The sequence below is a fragment of the Haemaphysalis longicornis genome, unplaced genomic scaffold (assembly GCF_048455015.1).
Source record: "Haemaphysalis longicornis isolate Haplotype H1 unplaced genomic scaffold, Haemaphysalis longicornis Haplotype H1 scaffold_4, whole genome shotgun sequence".
NCBI classification, from domain to species: Eukaryota; Metazoa; Arthropoda; class Arachnida; order Ixodida; family Ixodidae; genus Haemaphysalis; species Haemaphysalis longicornis.
The window spans coordinates 14051392-14076554 of NW_027526361.1; positions in this window are offsets into that span (position 1 = coordinate 14051392).

Here is a 25163-nt window from a genome sequence, read left to right on the forward strand (position 1 = left end):
GCCCAGGTCCTGTTGTCCCTGCTCTCGTTCTCCCGGGCGGGATCCTTGAGCGGCCTCACCTCACCAGTCCTCTTCGCGGCCGGTCGGCAGGGTCCCTGGGCCGCGGCGGGTCCCTGGTTCCCTGGGCTCCTCCACCGCACGGAGCTGCGGCGGCGCTTGGATCGCGAGCGGCTCTTCCTTGGGTGTGGGGCTTCGGCGCGGTGACCTTGGCGCGACTGCGAGCGCCCTCTTCGATGGCCAGCTGCGGCGCTCGCGCTGGGACTGCGTTGGGAGCTGCGGCGCCTGTGTCTATGCGGCGTCTCGGAGCGGTCTCTTGTTTGTTTTGTTTCGCCTTTGAACACCTGGTCACGTGTATCTATCTGCTGGAGCCGCTCCCAGCTACGCTGCCTGCGGCGTTGTCGCACAATGTAGGGGACTTGGAATCTCTTCTTACATCTTTTGTCTCCGGTGGCGTGCGCCCCTCCGCATAGACTACATGTCGGTGTGCATTGGTGGTCTTCCTGTGGGTTTTGCGTACCGCAGTGCTTGCAGGCATTACCAATGGGGTTGATGCACACATCGGCCCGATGGCCCGCCTTCCCGCACGCGTAGCACACGTCGTGTTGTCTACGGAATAGCGAGCATTGCACCAGGCAGTTGCCCATTAATACATATCGTGGCACCTTCATTCCATTGAAGAGCAGGACCACCGTCTTCGAGTTCTTGAATATTTTCGCATCCAGTTTAGTGGGGTTCCTCTCGTTTACGAACATTTTCTCAAGGTCTTCGTCTGTGTGCATTAGGCCCACTTCTCGCACGACTCCTTTGCATGTATTTTCCTGGGCGGCCAGGTATGCCGCCGCTCTGTAAGTCTTTCCCCCATTTTCAGTTGCTTTAGCTGCACGTACGCCTTGGCGTTCTCCATCCTTGGCGTCGATATGATGTAAATGTTCTGCCCGTAATTCGGGCAGAACATGTCGTGCTTTCCTTGCTCGTGTGATACGCCGGTGGCCTTAGCGGTCGCCTTCATGAAGGTCATTTTATCCATTTTCTTTACATCGATTCCATCCCTCGGGCGGACGATGACCCGAAAATGGTTCGCAGGTAGTTTCGGGAGCCTGGCTTCGGTCGTTAGGCGTTTGAGAGTGCCTGTGGGGTTGCCGCTGCGGCGGGTCCCTGCCGGAGCTCATTGTAGAAGCCGCTCTGCCATTTTCTTCAAACTCGCACTTCTTTTTACGCGTTTGCTGCTTCCATCCCGGGAGGCGGGCCTCCTCTTCGGAAATTACCTCTCCTTCAACAATTTCCATGTTGCCGCAGGTTACTGGCATGTCAATAGCCGCCTCTGCCGCTGCGCAGCTTGGCATAGCCGGTTAGGCCTAGCCAAGCGGCGGCGTGGTTTTCAGAAAAAGTGCCGTCAAAACCACTCACCGAAGAAACATTTGCAGTGGTGGTGATCGGACAGGCTTCTCCTTGCGTTGGTGAGGTTTTCAGCGTTTCGTTGGCATAATAACCGCCGAAATTCATTGAAGAAGCAGAAGCTCGATGAAGACACGTCCGCCGGAGCAGGGTCACGGAAAGTCACGTTGGTGTCTTCACTCCCGCAGTGCTTACCTCGGCGGGGATTGTACAAGTATTCTATTGCACAAGAAAAAACAAGAAAAAAATTCAATGATGATCATTTTACGCAGCCAAAAAAGAGGACAAACGCGGTTTTAAGGAATAAAGAAAGGTTGTCACGACGACAAAATAAAAGTTTGTTTTATTAGAAAGATTAGGCGTTTCCTAGTACCCCAAGCGCTTTCCAGGAAGCAAACGATGGTTTATTCCCTTAGAAATTAAATATACACCAAAATTTAAATCTTTTGCGGTATCGTATGTTTCTTGACATCAGCAATGACGTATTGCTTGCAGGTACCTTAAACAAGAGTTTTTATGCTGTCTGAGGCTGCCTCTATTGGCAGAGCCCTTATTTTGTTACCTTTGTCGCTATCCGCCCTCCCAGATGGGGCAGCGATACCGCTTAGTGTAGGCTGCCTCGATACCAGCGCCGCTGTACGGCGGAGCCGGACGCGCATCGAGGCACCCTAGTTTAGGACCGCTGCCCGCATTCCGGGCGCCCATCACCGAAATTGTACCTGGACTACTTATGCAACGGTTGATAGTGACTGTTTCGTGAAACACTGTCTATGGCTCGACAAACAGGGTCGCGGAAGTTTCAGTAATGATTAATAAAAAAATCGTGTGTGCCATGATATGTGGGAGAACGTTACGTGATTTTATACGCAGACGTCTTGACGCGTGCAATTGGGTTTCTGGGGGTAACGGTGACGGCGTAGCATCGTGAATGATTCTATGAAACAACCATGGGAGACCAACAGTTTGGCGTGTTTCAATAGTGCAAGAAAGGTGACCGAAACAGCAGCAAATATTTCTTGAAATAAACCTTAAAGATCTACATTACACGATTTCTGGGACGGTGTTAAAATAACCATCAAGAAAAGACTCCGTTGAGGCGGCAAAGGAGGAGACCCTAATGTTATCTGCATTTTCTCATTTCTTCGAGTTTGCCTCGAGGGGTGTTCTTTTCTTCACGGCAGTTGCTTTCGATTTGATTTGGCTTTTGTCCACCGAAGCGTGATTGAAGGAGACAAAGTCCGCCTGTGCACGTCGACAAATGACAAAAAAAAATTTCGTGCTGTACTAGACTCAAAGGAGCCAACTCTGATTACATCTGCTCCTTTTGGCATGAAAAAAGAAAGCAAGTGCAGGCTGATAGTGACTACTTGCACGGCTCACTTCTGGCGGCCGACAACTATATAATAAGGCCGCGTACGACGCTGTTGCCATTTGGGTACGTAGGCACGCGCGCAAGTGCTTCTGGGGCCAAAGCATGTCTGCGCCAGTGTTGTACTTTTTAGCGCCTTGGCTCATTTCGCCAGCCTAGATCCAGTGTCGGTGGCAACGTGCCTTCGAGCATGCTATTTTGTTTCCGAATCCAGAACGACGTGACTTGGAACTTGCCGCTGTCAGTTGCAACCAGCCGCATCTCAGGCGCATCTAAAGTACTTTCTTCCTTACCGGTGTTTTTCTAAGTCTCACTCAAAAAGTAGACTCTGTTCTTTTTTCTTTTTTTCATGGTCAACCTTTTCTTGTACTTTAGTTCTGTGTACCAAGGGTTCCGGCAATCAACGAAACCAAAGAAAGAAGAGAAATCAGGTTCCGTCATAGAATTGTTATCGGAGGGAACTTGTTCTCTCTCATTTTTTTCTCCCTCTGTAATGTTCAGGAGTTTGCAGATCTGCTGCTCCATTGCATTTGTGAGTTTGCTCTTGTTACGACTGTAATGTTCAGGAGTTTGCAGATCTGCTGCTCCATTGCATTTGTGAGTTTGCTCTTGTTACGACGATGTCGTTGTTATAGGGAGATATGCATGTACCTTAACACACTCTACTGTCAGATTTATCCGTACGACCAACAATTACAACATTCAGGCGGACAAAAAAGAACAGCTGACATGACAAACGAAAAAGTCAACGTATAATCTGGCGTCGTCCAAAAAGAATACGTACGTTTTTCTAATCCACCACCACCACCACCACCACCACCACCACCACCACCACCACCACCACCACCACCATCATCATCATCATCATCATCACCATCATCATCATCATTCTATCTACGCCCACTGCAGGGCAAAGGCCTCTCCCATGGATATTCCATTATCCCGGTCCTGTGTTAACTGCGACCAATTTATCCCCACAGACTTCTCGATTTCATCTGCACATCTAATGTAGCCGCAACATCATAAAAGAAACAAATAAAAAAGAGCGAGAGAGATAAAAAAAATTCACCCGCATTTCCCCGAAGGGGAGCATGGGGAAGTGCGAATGCACGGGTGATGCGAAGGAACTCTTCTTGGCCAATCGCCCTAAGTGGGTATGTGGTGGGGTCGCTTTCGCACTTAAAAACTCTTCTTGGCCAATCGCCCTCAGTGGGTATGTGCTGCGGACGGACGGACGGCGGTGGACGCGTGATTCAGGGTCGCTTAAGAAGTGCATTCGCACTATTTCCCGTAGGAAGTGGTTAGTATCACGAAGATATGCCGAATGGGTAGCGAAGGAACTCTTCTTGGCCAATCGCCCTAAGTGGGTATGTGGTGGGGTCGCTTTCGCACTTAAAAACTCTTCTTGGCCAATCGCCCTAAGTGGGTATGTGGTGCGGACGGACGGACGGCGGTGGACGCGTGATTCAGGGTCGCTTAAGAAGTGCATTCGCACTTAAAAGGCGAAATACAAACGAAAACTGCTCTGATATTTCCAGCCGTAGCTTGAGAACGAACTTCTTGCCAGCAAATGAGGCCCTCCTGCAACAAAAATGGAATTTAATTAGCGAAAAGCTAATCTCGATTTGTTGATCTACTCTCCACCCCCGCTACGCGAAGCTGATGGCATAGCTTTGCACGAAAACCACCGAGGATAACGAATGAAAGAAACATCAGTGTACTGAAGAATACGCTTGCGAAATTCCGGAAAATGGCATTTTCGTCCTCTTGTCCAGCTAGAGAACCACCTCGGGCTAGTCAGACAAAATGAGCAGTGCGCACATTCATCCCTAGATTACAAAGATAGCGCTGACGACATGAGCAGACCAAAGGCGAAATTGCGTCGTAGGTTCATAGTAGGAGGGAAAGAAATGAAATTAAAACGGGCATGTCACGCGAGAAACCTAACACGATGGCAACCAAGGGAGGCGCCATTATGCGCAGGCCACAGTGCGGGTTCGACTAACACATTACGAACCTGTACGGTGCACGATCAGAAGAACCGTACGGCTTGTCATTTATGCCATTTATGCCATAATGCTTTAAGCTTGTTCGATTGCACAAATGAAAATCACTAGGAAATTTTATCCAGATCATGTAATACGGGCGAATTCTGGTTTCTTATTGGCAGGAAGCATTGTTTTTAAATGTAAATAAATTACATCGGTTACTACCTTTATATGAGCTGTTGAAAAGAAATTTAATATCATCCCAAGTTACCGGTTATAACAACAAATTGCCTTACAGTTAAAATCCAATTTGAAAAGTATTATCACTGTCTTCTAATCGCTATTCAGTTTTAATGCGAAAAACCAGATTTTTTATTCAGTTTTTATGCAAAAAAACATTGTGCGCCCTGTTTGTAACACAGAAAGATATTTTTACTCCTCTAAAGCAGCAGCAACTGTAAGTTTGGTGTCAGAACCCTTGTCCTGCTTCAAAGGGACCATGCAGACAAAATACACGTTTGTTTTATTCGAAACGTTTGGCGTTTTATAGGGCCCCCAGCGCTTGTCCTGCAGCAAACGATGCTTTATTAAGTAAGAAAGTTAAAATCTTAATTTTTTCGCCAAATTATGTGTTTCGTGACGCTTGCGGTGACGTAACATGGACAGGTCTTCAACCTAACGTTGGTACGCCGTTTAGCCTGCAGCGGACTGGGAACGTCCTGTTTACCGTCAGTCCTACTAGATGGCGCCACCCTACTGCGCAGTACCACTGTTCGCCCTCACTTTGTTTCTGATCCTATTAGCAGCTGGCTTGTTTTTGTTACAGTTGGAAGTGTTCATTTCGTGAAACATTGGGTATGCTCGACAAACAGGATCACTTAAAACGATGTCGCATCTGCCGATAGGCCAGTGTCGTGTGAGACCACCCCAAAGCGCCGGAATGCTGTGTAGCTATAACCAGCAGAGCGCTCACTACCAACAGCGGTACGCACTGGTACTTCTATGTTTAAGTGTACTTTCGTAACTCCCATTGTTTACCCCACCATTATTGCTGTATAAAATGAACGTGCATTGCATTTGAGCGAAAAAAGCTCGTTATGCAAGCTTGTAAGCCCTGCCTAACTTGCGTTTGCTTTTGCCGGCCTAGCCAATCGGACAGCTGCGCATATTACGTTATAGGTCCTAGTGCGAAAAATGAGCTAGTGAGTCCCATGGCCTTTTCCTTTTTTCTTTATTATATAGCTAATTGAGCGAGGTTTATGTTAAAAGTGGTATCAGTATGATTCCAACGAGGCAATCTTTCGAATGTACCAAACTTGTGTTTTGCCTGCATGGCCCCTTTAAAGAAAAAACACAGGCACACCGTTCAGCCGAGACAAACACGGGATGTCGTGCGAAAGCAGTATGCATTCCTGGTTATAAGTCGTTGTTGAATACTCCACTGCGGAGCTGTGCTATCCTGGAGTACGTTACAATATGGTAGGCACCAGAGTATGCACACAGGATTGATTGTACGGGCATATATTTCATTGGTTGGCCCTCCTGCGCCTATGCTCTGAGTGAAGTGAACGAGTAGATTGATGGCGCGAAAAGTTCATTAAAAGCGTCATATTTTTAATTAAATCGCGCAACAGACCACGCCTTGCGGAGCAGCTTCGGGGACAAGCTTTCAACATGAGATGGCTGCATAGGTTTCCGCATTTAGCTTTTCGTATCTTGAATACCTTTTTGCTTGCTCAGACATTGAATGCCTAATCTGCGTCACAAATTATGAATGCTATAATAATGAGAGACGTCTTATAGCTTTGCAATAAAAGAGCACCTCGTGGTGTAATAACTCCCGACAAGGTTATGAAGGCTTTTTTTTATGCATAGGGTTGTTCGTTTTTGGGCTGTATATATCTTTGAAATCGGGGGGTCAGAATCTGGTGCTATTTTTTAAACTGATAATCCGGGAGAAATCGGGTATATTTTGTAAACTCATTCCGAAATTCGTTTCTTGGGTTCAATTTACAGATATACTAATAATACACTGAGTTTATTTTATCAGTACGTATCATGAGCTACTTGACTCGAAGGCGTTAAAAGTGTTGTTTGTTTCAAGCTGGTAATCGCGTATGACAGGGTTTTTTCTAGCAAATACTCTCCGTAATGTGCCATTTGTTTGAAAATGGATCAGTAATGATGAGAGTGAAGAGCATTGGTAACTCCTAAGAATGTAAGCATTTTATTCCCCAAAAATTGGTCATCGATTTATTACACATTTTTGTTTACGTACAAACATTGTCGTCAATCACGAGCGCAACCGTTCGTTTGCAAGTACTGCTTGCGCGCCGAGGCAGCACGCGGCATGCCGAACTCGTCGTCAAAGGCATGCCGAGTCTTTTCAGAGTGCGTAATGGGTTTCGCCAGTTACGCTTAGCGCAGAAGCCGTAGGTGCTGCCGGCCCCAAGGGGAGAGGAAGAAAACGACGGCAGCTGCATCTGACGCGTGGGCGGGAAAACAGGCCTGCCGCTGGGTTGGTGTGCAAAAGCACGTGGCTCACACGAGCGAACAAATTCCTTCTTCTCCCATCTCCGCACACACAACCCGTTCAATTGGCTCAGTATGAATTAAAAAAAAAGAAAGAAAGAAAAAACAGGCTGATGCGCTATCCCGACTTTGCAAAAGTGGATTTCTCGGGGAGATGGTGCAAAACCCCTACACCTATTTTGGGGGATAAATAGTGTTTTGGTGTTGTTGCCTAATGATAGTCGAAATAGCTTCATTGCCCAAACTAAACCCCAACACGATCTGCACCGTGTTGTATTTGATTTGCTTGATGGCGAATTTGAGACTAAAAAAACGAAGAAGAAAAGAAAGAAGTAGGAGGAGAAAGAGGGGAAGAGGAAGCAGAGGAAGAAGGAAACGAAGAAGAGGAGGAAGAAGAAAAATAAGAGGTTACATTTCATAACGACGCAATTCGTATTCAAGTTCTGTGGCTTCTTTAATGCCATGAAGTCACAAGAAAATTTACTTCCCGTAGATCTAGGTGCAAGAGGGGAAAAGATAGGTGCACAGGCCCGTGCAAAAACAACCGATTGTTTCGTGTGTCGATTATTTGGCGTCGCCTTTTTGAGACCTGCAGAACATCCTCTCGGGCATCAAGAGTGAGTCTTTGATGTGGGATTGATTAGAGGAGTGTCACAAACTCGAGCGTACGGTGTTTGAAAATATCGTACACCTTTTTCATATGATTGTACAGCATCTAATTCTGGTTACCCAGTAGCCCGATTCATTCAATTTCTTTTCTATTCGCCCCCTGGAAAACCCTGGAACTCTCTCGAACGAGGCGATGGTAACTCCGCCCACTCGCCGGCTCACTGGCAAAAAATAACAAAAATAAAACGTCCGCCGCTCAGCTTTTGCCGAAGCTTCGAGCGCTTTCGAGGGGGCGAGCGTAGCTTTGCCAGTGCTAAGGCGCGCCGATGATTCCAGGAGGGAGAAAGAGGGGAGTTGTGCGCTCGACGGCGGCGGGCGCGTTGTGTGTTGTGCCCTCTCTCTCCGCGCCGGTGCAGTTATAAAAGAGAATCCGCGCCGAAGCAAATTAGTTACGTTTGGACGTCGTGATGTAGCAACGGCTTCTGCCAGTTTGTGCACCACCATCGGTGACCCGCGCCCTGGAGGACTCCAACGTACTCCCGGTCCTCGAATCACCCTGATCGTCTCGGATGGCCTGGCCTACGACGAAGCCCCGCTTCACAGGTAGCCGAATCGCCTCCGACAGCGGTGCATCGTCCGACCCGGTCGGTGAATATTGTGGAACTCTGTCTCTCATATGCATCGAACTGTTTGGCTTTAAATGGACTTTTCTACCCCGTAATATTCATGGTTAAAGCTCCTTATTGTGCATTTTGTATTTGAACTGTTTCCCGCATTTGTATTCGATCTAAGCTGTCTCTCGTTAACGTTACATGACCTCGTGCTTGCATGGTGTTTTACCTGTTCAAATATAAGTCTTTCTCTTAATGGTTCGTTCATGCCTGTGACTCATTCGTATCGCTCTGGCCGGCGAAAGCCGCACATCAGACGGCCACCCCCTTCGTCCCCTGCGCCCTGTAGATTCGGTGGGGTTTGCTCGCTTGAGTCGACTCCCCATATCTTCTAACAGCGCACGCAATTAAGGAAATGGTGACAAGGAGCCACAAAGATGAGCTACAACTCTGATCAGTTTGAAGGAAACTAGTTTTGGGAAACTCACTCAGCTCTATTCCAGTCACGGAAGATATTTTTTTTTTTTTGCTGCAGGAATGTTACAAGCATTGAAAACACTTCGAAATTTCACTCAACAGTGATGGAGCGACAGTCAGCGCTAGAAACATCGCTCCTCCCCTATCATCAATCCAGGACCGTCTGCGGACTGTCTGATGCACAATCTGGCGCTAATTTTTTCGCGTAGCGTAATAAAACTTTCTGTCCACTGGCAGTACTGCCGCGGACAGCCCATGACAAGTAAATCGAGGATGCCCACAGTTATCAGTGCGTAAACCGCACATTAGCATTCAAGGAATTCTAATTCAGGAAGGGGGGGGGGGGGGGGGGGGGGGCTGTTCCAAAGACACCTCTTCAGTGGCCGCGAGTATGAGGACGAAGTATTGTTCCATGAGACCTTCCTCAAGGACGCAATCATCATCGATTAGCCCTGGGGGCGCGGCTCATACCCGTCAACATTCCTCGGGTGAAAGTAAACCGTGCACCATGTAAGGCAAGACATGAGGAGTACATAACCGAACCGAGCTGGGTTTTTAAATAAAAATATGCGTTGAACTGGTTCTTACCAAAGCAGGCTAAAGATACCTTGGCTGGAATGAGACATGATAAATAACAAAATAACAAGAAAGGCCGTGTGTTTGCTCACGCGCTATTTATTACAACCTTTGTTAGTGTTGTACTTCTTCTAATGCCGCCAGGAGGGCTAGTGTCACTCGCGCGCTCTTTCTGTATTTTTGGTACAAAGCATTTTTTGAAAGTGCATTTCTTTATTATCTATCGCAAAAATCAAGCAGCTATGTATTTTTATCAGAAGTACACTTAAGCATCACTTATGCATTGATATCTTCCCTGAAATATCCCTGATGTTTTCTTTTTGCTCAACAATGTTGCAAGTATGAACATTGCCGCCAGGCTTAGTCGTTCGGACATGTTTTGCTTATACAAACGTCTCGTTCAAGATGTTTATTAACTTTTGTTCGGGTGGCTCAATCGATGGACCAACAGACCGACAGAATAATATTTTTGCCCTGGTGCGGCGCGCACTGGAGGCAGGCCGGACAAGAGGCCTCGTGGACTTAGGAGGCTAACCACGCCCCTCTACCCCTTCCCTTTGGCTCAATAAACGTTCTGCCACCACCACCTTTAAGTAGCCTAAGAAAGACAATCGTCTATAAAAACTAGCCCCGTCCCGTGTGGAGTGGCCCCGCACTAGCGGCCGATGGGGTCAACAGATAAAAACGGGGCCATCTCCACTAACGTGAAACCTGGGGAGGGGCGAAGCCTGCAGAGTATAAGTGTATTCTTGGCGCCTTGGCGTTTTTGCCCGCGGAGATGAAACCGTTGGGCGTAGAGGTGTACGGCTTTGCTGTAATAGTCTCGTGTCTTTGAAGCACGAAGCGTTCTAGCGCGAGGCATTGGAAAACGAGTGCTCCGGTGTTTTAGTGCCGTGACTACATCAGAAATCGACGACAGGAGACGCCGACAGCCCGATTCCCTAAGGGGCTTCACCCCTAATAGAGCGCAGCAGAGACGGAGACAGTGGTAAGACTGGACACACACAACGCTCGTGTGTGGTTCCCGTCTCTAGTGTGCTGTATTTCCGGTAGCTCGCGTCAAACCAACACGTCCAAATAGACACTGCAGTACGATGCGGTCACGTGACCGACGCTCACACTGCCGCGGTTCACTCTGCCTGCGCTCGGTGTATTCGGCGGCGCGTATTCAAGCAAAGCTCCGCTCGCGTCTGCCATTCTCTACTCGCCCTGGCGTTCTCATCTGCCCGCTAAATGAACAAAAGAAACTCGTACTACAGCCATATCATACAGGCTCATTCTATCGAACTAGACGGGCGATCTCATGGCGGATATCGCTACGGGATTATGAAAATATACGCTTCATATACCCCCACCAACTCTGGGAGAGCTCTTATTTATTTTTACACGTCGCTTACTCAACCAGTTACGAAATAATCAATCCGGGAGGAAAAAGTGACGCAATTTTCCGTCGTATGCAGCCCCGCGTGTCATTTTCCTAATAGGGCCCTAAATTGAGAAACCCTCATCAGGTTGCAGGCACTCTAGGGTGAAGGATTTTATTCTTGCTCTCCGTGGACAGAGGAAGGGCCCCTTTATGGTTACCGCATTTCGGTCTCACTGTTTTTATCCTCCACCGCAGCGTCCTTTTATCGCACGCCTACGACAACGGCTGAGTCCTGCATATTCATTAGCGCTGTGATACACGATGATTATTCAGGTCCGACGTTGCCAGCCACCGGCTCTTGTAGATTAGATGGCCGCGCAGCTGTTCCTAAATGCGAGACGGGCGAGTGAGGTCATTATACGGAAAGAGGAGACGATCCGATCAGGCCAAAGTGAGCCCCGTCACCCAAGAAGTGACAGCGGCTCATTACAGCCACGGCGGCGTAAAACGAGAACTGTTTTCAGATCACGCTGACGAGTTGCCCGCGAAATCGCGTTGATTGGAAGGGGTAGTCTTGGAGTACGCGAATGAATTCCGGAGGTGGCCCGGGGGAAATTGCTGTCACCCCCTCCTTCCCACACGCCGTACTTTCACAGCGAAGCTGTTTATGGGTATGGTTCCGTTCCTATGTGTTGTGGGTGGGCAAAAAGTGAGGTCCAGTCGCTTCTCGTGCCTCACTCGACGCAAATTCACAACCCCCATCCCGGGGGGAAAACGAACGCCCCGGCGTGTGTGTTATTAGCACGTGGTCATCATCAAAGTAGTATGCCATTGGAAACATCATTTAAACCTCAATCGCATGCGTCTAGAACCTTGGATATGCATATTTGGTAGGTTAGTTATCATTAGGCACCATATTAAAAATCAGCAGACTCTCAGGCAGATACATGGTTAAGAAGCGCGGTATAGACGGGACAACAAAAAAAAGACCACACAGGACTAGCGCTGGACCAGCGCTAGTCCTGTGTGGTTTTTTCTTTGTGGTCCTGTCTATACCCCGCTTCTTAACCATGTTTAAGCGTTCGAACCAACCAGCCCTCATTTATGGATTGACAAGTATTTTCAGGTAGATAATAGCGGTTTTTCGAAGATTTGCCGTTGTGCCACCAGCATTGCGCCAAAATGTGTGAGTGCAACTTAAAATGATTTTCTTTCGTGGTGTTGCGACCGGGCGGGGGCACCCGATCCGAGCTCCGTGACCTCCGACATACGAGTGGTAGCGTGTATGATGCGAGCGGCCAGCCGCTGTTGCAGACGGGAAGAAGTCCAGAAGCCGTAGGCTAACGTAACTGTTTACTTCATAGCGAGAGGTGAGCCGAAGCCAAAGAACAATGCCCCGACGGGCGAGGTTACAATACAGGACTCGAGCAGAGCGACAACATCGATTCGCTGCTCTAACAGGAATGAGTTACAACGCTTGGGCAGCTCTATTTATACCCAAAAGCGATAACGGTCAAACGCAACAAGTGGGAACACGCACAACACTCTTTCCAGAGTTCGTAAGCCGTTCATACCCTCGGACACGTTGAGTCCGAGAGAGGGGAGAGAGGAGGACTCCGTTGCGATCGACGGGGCCTCTGTGTCCTTGAAGAGCGTGGAGACGAGCCACGCCGCCAGCCGCCGAAGTTTTGATGGGCTGAGAGCGAAGCGTCTGACGCGGCTTGTCGCAACTTGCCACCGACATGGTTGCGCCTGTTTTCGAAGGAGCACGAGTGGCTTCGCTGCACAGCCGAGGAGTGATGCGGGGAAGTACTGCGGCGCTGGCCGATTCGTAACAGCTTCTCCGCCGGGGGTCCGAGATCCCGATGGATAAGGGTCTGCAACCGTTGTCCGGAGGGATGCTGTCGAAGTAAAGTGTTCGGCAGACGCTCGACTCCAGGCCTTGGCTGTACGACACCGTGCTGGAGCTTCACTGGGCGGGTCACTGGACGAGTAGTGGCTCCCCAAGAACGTCTCTGGCTTGGTCAGGCAAGCAACAGAACAACAAAGGAAGACACAACCGTATCGCCGGCAAGTGCGAAGACAAATCCACACTGAAGATCTACCAGGCTTTTAGTTGCGAAAAAGTACGCGAATAACTAACTTCTCTAGTTATATTTTTGCCCAGCAGTACTTTAGACAAGTGAACAAACCTGAAAGGTGACATTTCGCGTGATTGGAAATGTCCCACAAACAAAAAAATGTAATCGTAAAGGGCGAAACCTGCGTCAGGAAAAACAATGAAATTGAGAAAGTCAGGCGTCTACAGGCCACTTCTCGCGCTGAGAGCTGCGATTCGAGCTCTCATCATTGCTCCGAGTTTTCCCCTTCTTGTATCGCACTTTAGGTGCGCCCGTTCTCTGAACGCTGCTGCGACCGCGTGAGAGGACACCAGCCGTTCGCTTCGACAACAGTCGAGCGCGCGGAGGAGCGAGCGACATTTTCCAGCGTTCAAACGAGAGGCGCGCACTCCTTCTTGGAGGCGGCGTTCCCTTGGCGCGATGCGAGCTCACGTACTGAAACACGCGCCGCAAGTACCCGCGGAAGTTATTGCTATCTCCCCGTGGGTCGCCTTTTTACGAACGCGTTCGGCAAGCAAACGCCGGAACGCGTTTACGTTCTCTCCTCTAGGCTGGTCGGTTCCCGACTTCGGCTCAGCCATAGGAGACGCCGGAACCTCAACTAGCTCAGCCGATGTTAACCTACCATCGGGAGCATCAGCTGGGAGTGAAACGGGCACAACGAGCTCATTAGACACATCGTAGCTTCCAACAGATCCTATCTCGGCGTCCCTCGCCTTTTCCGCAACAGCTTCAGTAAGCGAACACCGAAGGGTGTTTTCGTCCTGTTTTGCGGCTGTCAAGGCTACACTAGATCCAAGCTGCCCTGTCTCACAAGACGGCTCAGCCGTCCGTGACACCCGAATCTCTACGAGCTCGGCTGGCCGTTGCTCGAGGTCAGCTACCTGAGCTGGTGGCAGGACGGAATCGGCTTGCTCAGTGGCGAGATCGTCATGACTCCCAACTGAACCGTGCAAACCGTTCGCTGCCTCGGCTGCAGGCTTTGGCACCACGTCGCTCGTTTCCGCACTACCGTCCGAAGGAACAACCTCTGTTTCAGCGGACTCGTGCGGCATCTCGGTAGCCTCATGGTTTACGCACTCCAGCGAAACCTCGCTATCTCGCGAAATGTTCATGTTCAGACCGGTAGCCGCTCCCAAGGCCTCCCGCGAATTTGAACCGTCCGAACACTCCGCCGAGATCTCCGAAACAAACGCCGGCACATTATCGCACTCAGTGGACACGCACTGCCCTCTGCCGCCTCTGCCGACAGTCTGAGCTAGTGCGCCGTCGTTATCTCTCTCAGCAACCTTGCCGCGCTGCGGGGCAGCAATGGTCGCTTCCGACTCGCGCTCCCGAGCGTCTGCTACTGGCAGCGCTGGCACCAAGTCCGAAGCCGCCTTGACGTCCGTGGTGTTGGGTCTCGCACCGCTGGCTTCAGGTGTTACGAAGTTGCCATCCCACCGCTGCCACCAGTTGTTGCGACCGGGCGGGGGCACCCGATCCGAGCTCCGTGGCCTCCGACATACGAGTGGTAGCGTGTATGATGCGAGCGGCCAGCCGCTGTTGCAGCCGTGAAGAAGTCCAGAAGCAGTAGGCTAACGTAACTGTTTACTTCATAGCGAGAGGTGAGCCGAAGCCAAAGAACAATGCCCCGACGGGCGAGGTTACAATACAGGACTCAAGCAGAGCGACAACATCGATTCGCTGCTCTAACAGGAATGAGTTACAACGCTTGGGCAGCTCTATTTATACCCAAAAGCGATAACGGTCAAACGCAACAAGTGGGAACACGCACAACACTCTTTCCAGAGTTCGTAAGCCGTTCAGAGCCTCGGGCACGTTGAGTCCGAGAGAGGGGAGAGAGGAGGACTCCGTTGCGATCGACGGGGCCTCTGTGTCCTTGAAGAGCGTGGAGACGAGCCACGCCGCCAGCCGCCGAAGTTTTGATGGGCTGCGAGCGAAGCATCTCACGCGGCTTGTCGCAACTTGCCCCCGACATGGTTGCGCCTGTTTTCGAAGGAGCACGAGTGGCTTCGCTGCACAGCGGAGGAATGATGCGGGGAAGTACTGCGGCGCTGGCCGATTCGTAACAGTGGTAACTTCCAGATCATTGAGCTCTTTCAAAAAGGGAGTAAGATTATGAGTCGAGAAGAATTTAAATAACTTTAACGAGTTCTGAATCTTCTCAAACCCGGGGATCCCCAAAATGTGGGGAACGGTTCTGGAGGGCGTCCTTCGCAATACTCTTGTACTATCCTTTGCCCCTGTTCATACCACCCTCTCCACCCCCACAGGGGAATGGAGGAGAGATAGGTCGTTCCTGTAGTTCAGTTGGTGCGGCATCAGAAGCGCTGACTGAAGGTTGTGGGTATTGATCCCACCTGGAGCGCAAACGCTTCGCCATATTGTATCCTTGCTATTTAACCGAAATTCAGCATTTCACGCAAAAAACAGACGAACTGCTCCTCCATTTTCCTATGGCCTCCTTGGTGTATGTGACTGTCTTCCGCGGTGGTCTATGGGCGTCTCCAATTGGCCAGCCTTTGAGCAGTTCTAGGTATAAAGCCCCGCACTGAGTCGAGAGAGGAGTTACTGTCGCACTACCACAACTGGCAGTGCACCGCGCGCGTTATGCTGTGGTTGTCGCTTCGATTCCCGCTTCCGGAACGCGGCGGGTTTCTCCCGACTTTCATTTTCGCGTCTTTATCCCTGTATCAGGAAAAAAGAGTCTTGCCTCATTCGGCACTCTAAAGCACTTTCGAATAGCACTGGGAATAAGCACTGCAACTTAGAGAGAGAGAGAGAGAGAGAGAGAGAGAGAGAGAGAGAGAGAGAGAGAGAGAGAGAGAGAGAGAGAGAGAGGGAGAGAGAGAATAATAAATACGTGGGCTTTGCCACTCTTTGCAGCCGCCATGCTCCAGATGCGCGCCTTCGAAGGACTGAAGTTCTGAGCCCCTAGTACTGCAGGCAATTGCGTTTTCGCAATCCTAACCGTGAATTTCGGGTTCGATGATGATTCTCTACAATATGCAGATAGCAATCAAGCACCTAACTCAAATAATTAAACAGTTAATTAACAAACACTAGTTAATGTATACCGTAAATAGAAATTGGAATTCGTTTTGTAACGCCCGCAACGGCCCATGATTCCATCGTGCAAGGAAGACAATTTTACCTGCGATAGGAGATTTCTTTTCAATTACTGAGAGAGAGAGACAAACATTTATTTTATCAATGAGCAGGAGGATGTTCGTAGGGCCTCCACCCAGTGAAAGGCATCCTCATTCCAAGATGCCTTGGAGCTGGCTGGCCGTCCGGGCCCGTTCCACCAGTCGGCGCTGGTCCGAGAGCTCGGAGCTGGTCAGCTGCTCCACCCACTGCTCATATGTGGGATTGGTGAAGTGATCCCTGAAACATCCCGTATGCATATGTAAATAATATAGGAACAAAAAAATTCGCAAATAAAAGGTAAATATATGAGTACGTGCTTTACCAAGCTTTCCTTCATCTGACGAAGGCAAGTCCAGTTTTCTAAACGCAAGAAAACTTCGTTGTTATTGTTTTGAGACAGCGTAAAAATGGGAAACATTAGAGCGCGTAAGGGTAGAATCACGAATGCAAGTCATAACTTTTGAGCCATCCCATATAAAGGTGTATGTACAACTACGAGTAACAAGAATACAACAGGCGGAACCAATTTCTATTTCTACTTTCTAACATTACGTTCATCGATTGATTGTAGGGTTTTAACGCACCGACGCAACGCCGGCGATGAGGCGCGCCGTAGTGGAGGGCTCCGGATTAATTTTGACCGCCTGGGGATCTTTAACGTGTGCCGAAATCTCGCACACACGGGCGTTTTTGCTTTTCGCCTCCATCAGAAAAGCGGCCGCCGCGGCCGGGTATCGAACCAGCGACCTCGTGCTCAGCAGCGCAACGCCTTAGACATTGAGCCACCGCGGCGGGTAACATAACGTTCATCAATAACTTCATATCGTATAATTTTTTCCTGCATGCTTAATATCTGTATTTGTGTGCCTAAATGTACGGTAAACGCGTAAAGCAGCCAAACACGGCACAATTATCCCAGCGCATTCCAACTTATGCCACTTTTCGCGGGCGTCTGCTCTGTAATTGAATGGGTAAGCGTCGCCGCTGCAACTCGAAGAAGGTGATGTCCTAAAGCCGGTCGACCGGCTGCACTCAGCTGATGAGGCCCCTTAATGCGGCTTAATGGCGCTCGACGGGTCATGCGATACGCCTGGCATGGTCCGCTGTATAGAAAGGCAGAGCTACGCGTGAATAGTGAAGGGATATACTACGATCTTAACTCACGCGTATGAGTGTTTTTATTGCTGGTATAGGGATGGTTATACAAAAATGTAGCTTCTCCTTTGACCTTCTAGTCATTTCTCGCCGTCTATAAATTTTATATACGCAGCATGCTTTTGCTCTAGGGCTCTTCATAAGAGCTGTTCTCACCAGCGCCATAAGAACATTACAAATCAGTGGTTCCAGCAAGAAATCCGTGCTTCGCTGTGCCAACGCCGCCTGTATCCTTTTTCCACGCTGGTGGAATCTCTCGTGGCTAGCGGGGGCGAACCACGCTGGTTTACCTTCGTGTCATTAGAATTTGTAGCCTGGTTTGTGTCTGCTTGTTATCTGTCCTCGAGCACCGGCAGTGCGCTGCATTCATGTCGATTGCTCCCGGAGCGCTGGTACTTGGAGTGGAATATATGTCGCTTGTGAAAGAAGCGTAGTGCGTGTTCGATACATACGTGTTTTAGTACCTCCAGAAGTTCTTCAGTTAAGAATATGTAGAGCGAATATACTGGGCTCGAGTTTTTTTTTATAATTTGATACCTCTAGTGGGAAAGGAACCCTTATGTACGGATGGGGGAAAGTCTGCTTGGAGAGTACTGCTGCCGCAGTGAACTGCGTGTTTTCTCCTGGGTGTTGTAAGCATAGTTATGCAATACGGACGCACAGAAACTTTGATCCTAAAGAGCACTCGAAGATAAATGCTTTAAGTGAAAAAAATCATTCTCGTAAAGCTATTTTATGGTTTCACCCTTTGATGAAAGCCTTTGGAGCCCCACGTTTGGTAAGGCAAGAAGTTTAACCCGCTTTTTATGAGTAGCATTCTTTGCCGAACACTCCCACAGCCAGGACGGTGTAACACCTGCATTTGCACAGAAATGAATAATGGGCTTAAATACTGTACTTAACCCTTATAACAGCGTAAGGGGAGATAATTGGTCGAACGGAATTTTCAAAACCCCAAAATGCAAAAGAGCAAAAGTTTCATAAAAGTGAACTGGCGCACTAAAAAGTGTGCTTCGTATGCAGCTCCACCAAAAAAATGGACTAAACTAAAAAAGCACAGGAAAGAACGTTGCGAACACGAAGGAAAAAATAGCGAAGATGAGCCAACCGTGTAATGCCCTGCATTTCCACAGTAATGCATTATTGCCAAAACTAACTCATTTAATCATTATAATAACGTAAGCGGAGATGGTTATTCGAACGGAATCTTAAAAAATCAAGAAAAACAGAAAATAGAAAAAGAAGAAATTTTTTAAAAACGAACTCATAAAATCTAAACTATGCATCTTATACATCTCCTGCAAAAAAAGAGGACAAAACTAAAAACGCCGCGAAAAGAGCGTGTGAGATACAAATACAAATAGCGGAAAACGGACTAACCCTGCAATGCGCGAAATATCAGCGAAAAAGTACATATTTGGCGAAGTAAAGGCACTTAATCCTTATAATGACGTAAATTTACGCAATAGCGAAAAGGAACAAGAAAAACGTAAAAATATTAAAATACTCGAAGTCAAATTTTGACAATAAAGAACCCACAAGAGGCGTAAGAATGTTACGCATTAGTATACAATTCTCTGAATTTCTGCAAATTTTTAGACATTACGAAAAACGAACATCCCAATTTATTCTTGTGTTCCATTGACTTCATAAATACGAATTTTAAAGGAGGTGCCCATTATGTGGGTCAGATTACAGGATATGCTGCAAAATTATTCGGTGGCCCAGACCACATAGTAATGTTCAGCTGCATTCTGTGAACTGTAAAGACTGTGCAGTTGAGGCTTATTCATCCAAACCGGCCTAAAAAATAACAAACACCATCATTGACAAGAATAATGCGTAGAACGTTTTGCAACAAAAAAAGTTACTTTGACAAAAGCAAACCTTTAGAGACGCCAAGGCTCGAACTGAGGCCGCGAGTGTTAAGACCCGAGGCTGTACCTCTGCACCCCTGAAGCCGACCACGGGGTCCCTTGTAGCAGCAGCTCAAAGCGGAACATCAACCTATGTGTCTGGCCCACAGAATGACGCTGTAGATTGCAGTCAAACCCGGTTGTAGCGAACTGCAATATGCGCCGCGATTAGTTCGATATATCCAATAGATCGATATAGCCGAACCCGCCTGCAATTAGTTTATTGTTAACAGTTCGTAATGCGCGGGAACCACCCTCCCCACCTCCGCCGTCCCCGCATGCAGAAACGAACGCAGTAAAGTAGCCGTTACAATACCCAAAACAATTCATTTATTGCAAGTAATAAAGCTACTTTCCGCGTTAACTGGCTACTTCGCAAAAAAAAAAAGCGGTTATTTTTGTTTTCACTTTTGTTTTGGCGAAGTAAATTAACACAGCATTATCTACACGAAACATTGTTTGCACCAGCTCGAGTCCGCGTCCTTCAATATGGAAGGCAGAGCAAAATGACTGCCGAGAGTGTTTCATTAAGTATCGGACAGCTTTCACTCGCGACATACTACCCCTCTTGGGTGCTTTTCAGCAGCACCAGCTGCCTCAACATCGGCGACGGTGTCAACGTCTGAGGGGCTGACAGTGACGGAAACGTCGTCATCGGCACTGAGAAAACCCTTTAAGGACAGTTCTTCCGGCACAGCATCAGGAACGCTGGCGAGCTCTTCCCACAGTTCCCCGATGATGCCGTCTTGGTCCGGACTCGCTAACTGGGCGGGTTCCGTCGTGAGTCCCGCGCATCGGAATCAGTTACGGAAAGTATTGGGCGTCACGTCGCTCCGTGCGAGGCGCAACGTCTCAGTCGCGGCTCTTGCTCCGTGGTCGCGGCCAATCCACATCTCAATCGCCGCTCCTAGACTATGCCTTTCGGCGGCCATTCTAGGCGCGCCTAGTTCGATATATCGGATGTGAACTTCGTTATAAGGAATATGTTTCGCATGTATTTCCTTAAATGATTTGTTTTTGTTCGATATATAGCATAATGCGCTCTATCCGGGTTCGCTATAGCCGGGTTTGACTGTATTCTGCGGTCTGGTCCACAGAATAGGCGGTGCAAACTCTAAAGGAGTTTGCTCACAGCAAAAACAATAAATTATTGCTTAACAAGAAATTCTAGACATTGGGCCGACAAAACGTATTTTGTCTCAAGAAGATAATTTCTGCTACGCGTTCTTTATACCACATAGCATAACTACATGTTGCCGCGGAGATCTGAATTGAAAGATTCCTTTCAGCTGGGTCACAAGATGTGCTCCAGCTTCCTCACCACCACACACACAAGAAAAAAGAAAAGGAGCAGCTCGAAGCCACTCAGACGTGCAGTTTTGCCGTGTCGCACAACTGATTCGCTATGGCGCACAGTCGGAATTTTTCTATCATGTTGGGAGAAAGTTGAGGACAAGCGTGCCAATGACGCGCGGGAACGCAAAACAAACGCGTTCACGGAGAAATGCTAATAGCAGTACTAGAGCACGACCATGAAAAAAAGCACCGCGCTGTTGTTCGGCTTGAACCTGGCCGGTAATTGGACGCAAGTTTCACTCAGCCCGCATCGCCTACAGCAATTCCACGTGGGTATCAGCTGCCCTATTAGATTTCCTCTTTATGGTTGCTAGGCAATCTTATCACTGCCAATAACCGAGTGAGATCAAAGAGGGTAGGGCGCCGCGTATCCTGCGCCAGAAAGCGTTCCTGTTCAAGGAAAGACAGCATCGAAGCGAAGCACTCCTGGGCCTTTGAAGAAGCCGATCATGTCTCCTTACAGTTCAGGCAAAGCGGGGACGGAAAAGAGAAAGCGCGTCGTCATAAAAGATTGAATTTGAGGCATAGTTCTGAAACTATCCGAGGGGCGGGTGCGAAAGAAAAAAGTTCAGTATCACACACAGTTGGCCATATATATATAGGTTGCGGTAGCAGCTGGATTGGTCAGATGCCTCTCACAAGCGCTTTTGATTGACAATCACGTCTCTGTTCAATAAGGAATGAATTTGAACTTACAATGTATTTGTAACTTATGATGCCTGATTGTACCATGGGCGCGCATACCTATTGTGACGGGCAATAAGAAATACGATGTAATGTTTGCCCGGCTATATCTATGGTAACGCTTTTTATCCGATCAAAATTCTGGGTGTAGGCGATCCTCAGTAAACTGAAGTAGTCACCCGATCGGGATATATTTACATAGGAGACCAAATCCTCTACAACGGACCGGGGTAAAAGAGGCAGGTCTTGGGTGCCCAGCTTTTGCAGGCAGCAGTGACGAGTTAGAGACCATAATTAAAAACCAAATGACCTCCCAAATACGCCTCTGCAAAGTGCAAGCAGGATACAATATTTTCGCCTACACAGGGTGCAAACAACTCCAGTGTGCTCGTCGCCGAGGTTCATACTCAATGCACAAGCTAGACAACACATCCAGATAACATAATGAATATTATCAAGCTTTAAATTACTCTATGCACAATTAAAAAAAAAAAAAACTAAACGGAATGCGATAGTCTTCAAATAATCTTCGGGGTCAGATTTCGAAAATCCCTGATAGTCGCCCAGCACATAGATAAAGGATGCTTGGAAAATATAGGGGCTGTTAAGTTGGGGCCCCTCACGTAATAATTAAAACCGCCCGGCAACTATAGTTCATCTCACAAGCTAGCTGCAGCACTGTGGAGGCTACATTGTTATCAATAGTGTGCCCACTGAGGGCGCCTAATCCGCCGCGAAGGGGGTCCTGAAAGGACACTCCCTTCTCCCCTCTCGGCAAGTGGCACCGCACGGCCCCGGCGCCTTTTGTCGCTTCCTTCGCGGTGAGTTAGGCGCCCTGAGGGGGACAACAATGTCGCCTCCACAGTGCTGCAGCTAGCTTGTGAGATGAACTATAGATATCTTCCGCTGGGGTTAGCTTGTTTACCTGTATTGTGTTTGTTTCCCCGCCGGCCGAGCTGAGTTAAAGGAGACATGAAGAGAAAATACAACTTCGTTTAATTTGAAAGAACTAGGATTCAGTATCCCACTCAGCTCCATTAGAGCCACAAAAGATGTTTTTTTAACGAAAAAAAAGCACGAAGTATTTAAAAACTTTCAAATTTTGCGCCACAGTGACGTGTTATGAGCAAGAATGACGTCATACGGGCCAACAATAAAACATAATTTTCAGTGCGTTAACTGCACGTTAGCATTCAAGTGATGCGGTCAAATGGAACTAGAGGTCCCATTACAGACATCCAGTCATGTGTCGTCGCGACAGGTAAGTTAGGCGGCCGCCAGTCGCACAAACAAGGTTCCGTGACGTCATAGAAAAGTTGCGGGAAATTGGCTAGGGGGTCGCGACTGCTTCACACGTTTTCTTTAATATCTCCGTTATTTGTTCGAAGATTGCGATGATATTGGTATCATTGTTATCGGGACGAAGCAGTCTTTCTAATAAACCCAACTTGTATTTTGTCTTCATGGCTCCTTTAAGCCCCGTGTACATGGACGCGACGAGGGCGGGGTGAGTTGAGTGGCGGGTTCAGCTTACCTCGACGCGTCCGAGTTTATATGAACCCCGTCCAAAGAGTCGAGGTGAGGGGAGCGGCGGGGTTCACGGAAAAGGGGCTACCGTATTTTCACGATTCTAACGCGCACCCTCTCTTGCTAAAAGGTAGCTTAATATTTGTGTGCGCGTTACAATCGGGCTCAAAACCGAAATAGGCTTTAAAGCGACCAGCAGCATTGCCTTGCGCAACGGACACGAAGTACCCGCAAAATCCAACTCAATCCAATAAAAACAATCCGTCAACACCACGTGAGTGAATTTCGGCGCACTGATTCCTCAATGGCATGCCGCTTACCCTGGTCAGCTGTTGCACATTTTTTTGTGCTTCTGCTTAGCCCCTAACGCTTAGAATTATGAAGATCAAGGCACTTGAAATCGCAAGCAACTTGAAATCGCAAGCAACTTCAGTGTTCCCTGCTATAACTTTATTTCCAGCAGCAGCTGGATAAGCAACCTTGTGAAGTGCAATTCATTTTTGGCTTCTAGAGCTGCATGCCAAATAAAATCTCCCTCTTCCAGGTACGTGGTGTCATGTCTTTCCATCTGCGCAGTACCGTCAGTGTCGCATTTTATTTTTAGAATTTTCCTGCGCGAAGTTACCCGCGCGCTACGATTGGGGGCGCGTTAGAACCGCGCAAATACGGTATTCTGCTCCCCTCGGCCCTCCGACTCAGCCCGACGAGCGAGCTAACCCACCCCCTGCCTCCGAGTTGACTGGACTCGCCGCGACGGCTCTCTGACCCACCCCGTCCGCATATACATGGGGGTGTCGAGTCCAAAAAACCTGTTTATTTCGACTCAACGCGCCCTCGTCGGGTCAATGTAAACGGGCCTTTAGGCGCGAGGGGCGTAACGAGAAACAGCGGAGGCTTCTTTGTTATTCGCCGCGCTTTTGTGTTCACCCGACGAGCGGGCCCGGAAACGACGCATACAAACGCGTCGGACAATCTATAATAGCTAAAAGCGATTTCAGCTTTCCAAAGGAGGATTTGCTGGCGTTCGTCTGAGAAGCCGGCGGAGGGAGACCGTTGATATTTTAACTACCGCGATTACCGCCACGAGAATCCCCGAACCGGACGGGAGCTGAAGGTCGGTCAAGGGGTCAAACCTTGGTCAACAGAAGTTCAGTCTATGACAGTTGCACTGCTCAAAGTTACTGGGTGAAGTTGCCATTCGTCACACGTCTGAATCTGGCGACTCGGCGGCTGGGATGCCTCAATAGGTATAAGCGACCGGGCTCTGCTAAACGCTCCACGTGTCTACGAAGGAAAGGAATTTTGGCGGCGCGGAGCACAAACATAGGCGTGCATGGTTAGGTCTGCTTTTCCTGTCGTTAGGGCTGCTTTTCGCGGTTGGTTTTCATTTCTGTTATATTTGTGTTTTGCGGAATACATTTGGGTTTCTGTATGAGGGTGAGAGAGGTGGGTCACCTGAATATTTTGAACTCACCTAGCTTTGTTTGTCACGGTGGCCAATCAGTGACGTAGTGTGGGCTAATCAATGGCCATACTCACTGTCAACTTGTGACGTCCCTTTTGTGGGCGGGGTTTTGGTGGTAAAACCGAGGAGTTTGATGTGTTGGGGGTTGGACAGAGAGACAGAGGAGGTGGAGAGCGGCGAGCTCCCGCTCGACGCGGGCCTTGCTCGACCTCTTGTTTGCGATCACGAGCCATGAGTTGTAAATACGTAATGTAAATAAAGTGTGCATATTATATTGTACATTTTGAGTTTATTTGGAGTAGACCGTCGTCGGCTATATGCCGTCGGCCAACGAGCCAGCAATCGTCATTTCATCGAATCATCCATCATCGACATCGGCGACCGATCCACCTATTTTGAAATTTAACTGGGGCCTTCCAATACAGGGGTATAAAAATAGAACCATTCGCGGAAGTCGACGCGTTACTCTCTATTGTGAGCCGTGGAGTACCGCTATTGTACCTGAATGTTAGCCTTGCGTGTTTCTTAGAAACCCCGCCTACACCATCAAGCAAGAGCGACAACGAAACCAGCTGCGAGGCACAGAGACCCCTTCAAATATCGTCACGCAGACTTACTACAAATGTCGCGATCTCTTGTGGTGGTCGCGTAGGACCTATGGTGGCCGAGTCCCTGGCCTCCGACGACCAGAACCACGAGTGTCTGGAAACGTCGTAATGTACGCAGGCTTCTCCAGGGGAGGGGGAAAGGGGGAAATGCGTCGTTGTTCTATGATTTTTAAACACGACAGTCTTTCGTGGGCTACTTAGCATCGAAAGTTTTGGCCTGTCTGTCTGTATGCCAGACTTTTAGAAAATGTTTCTT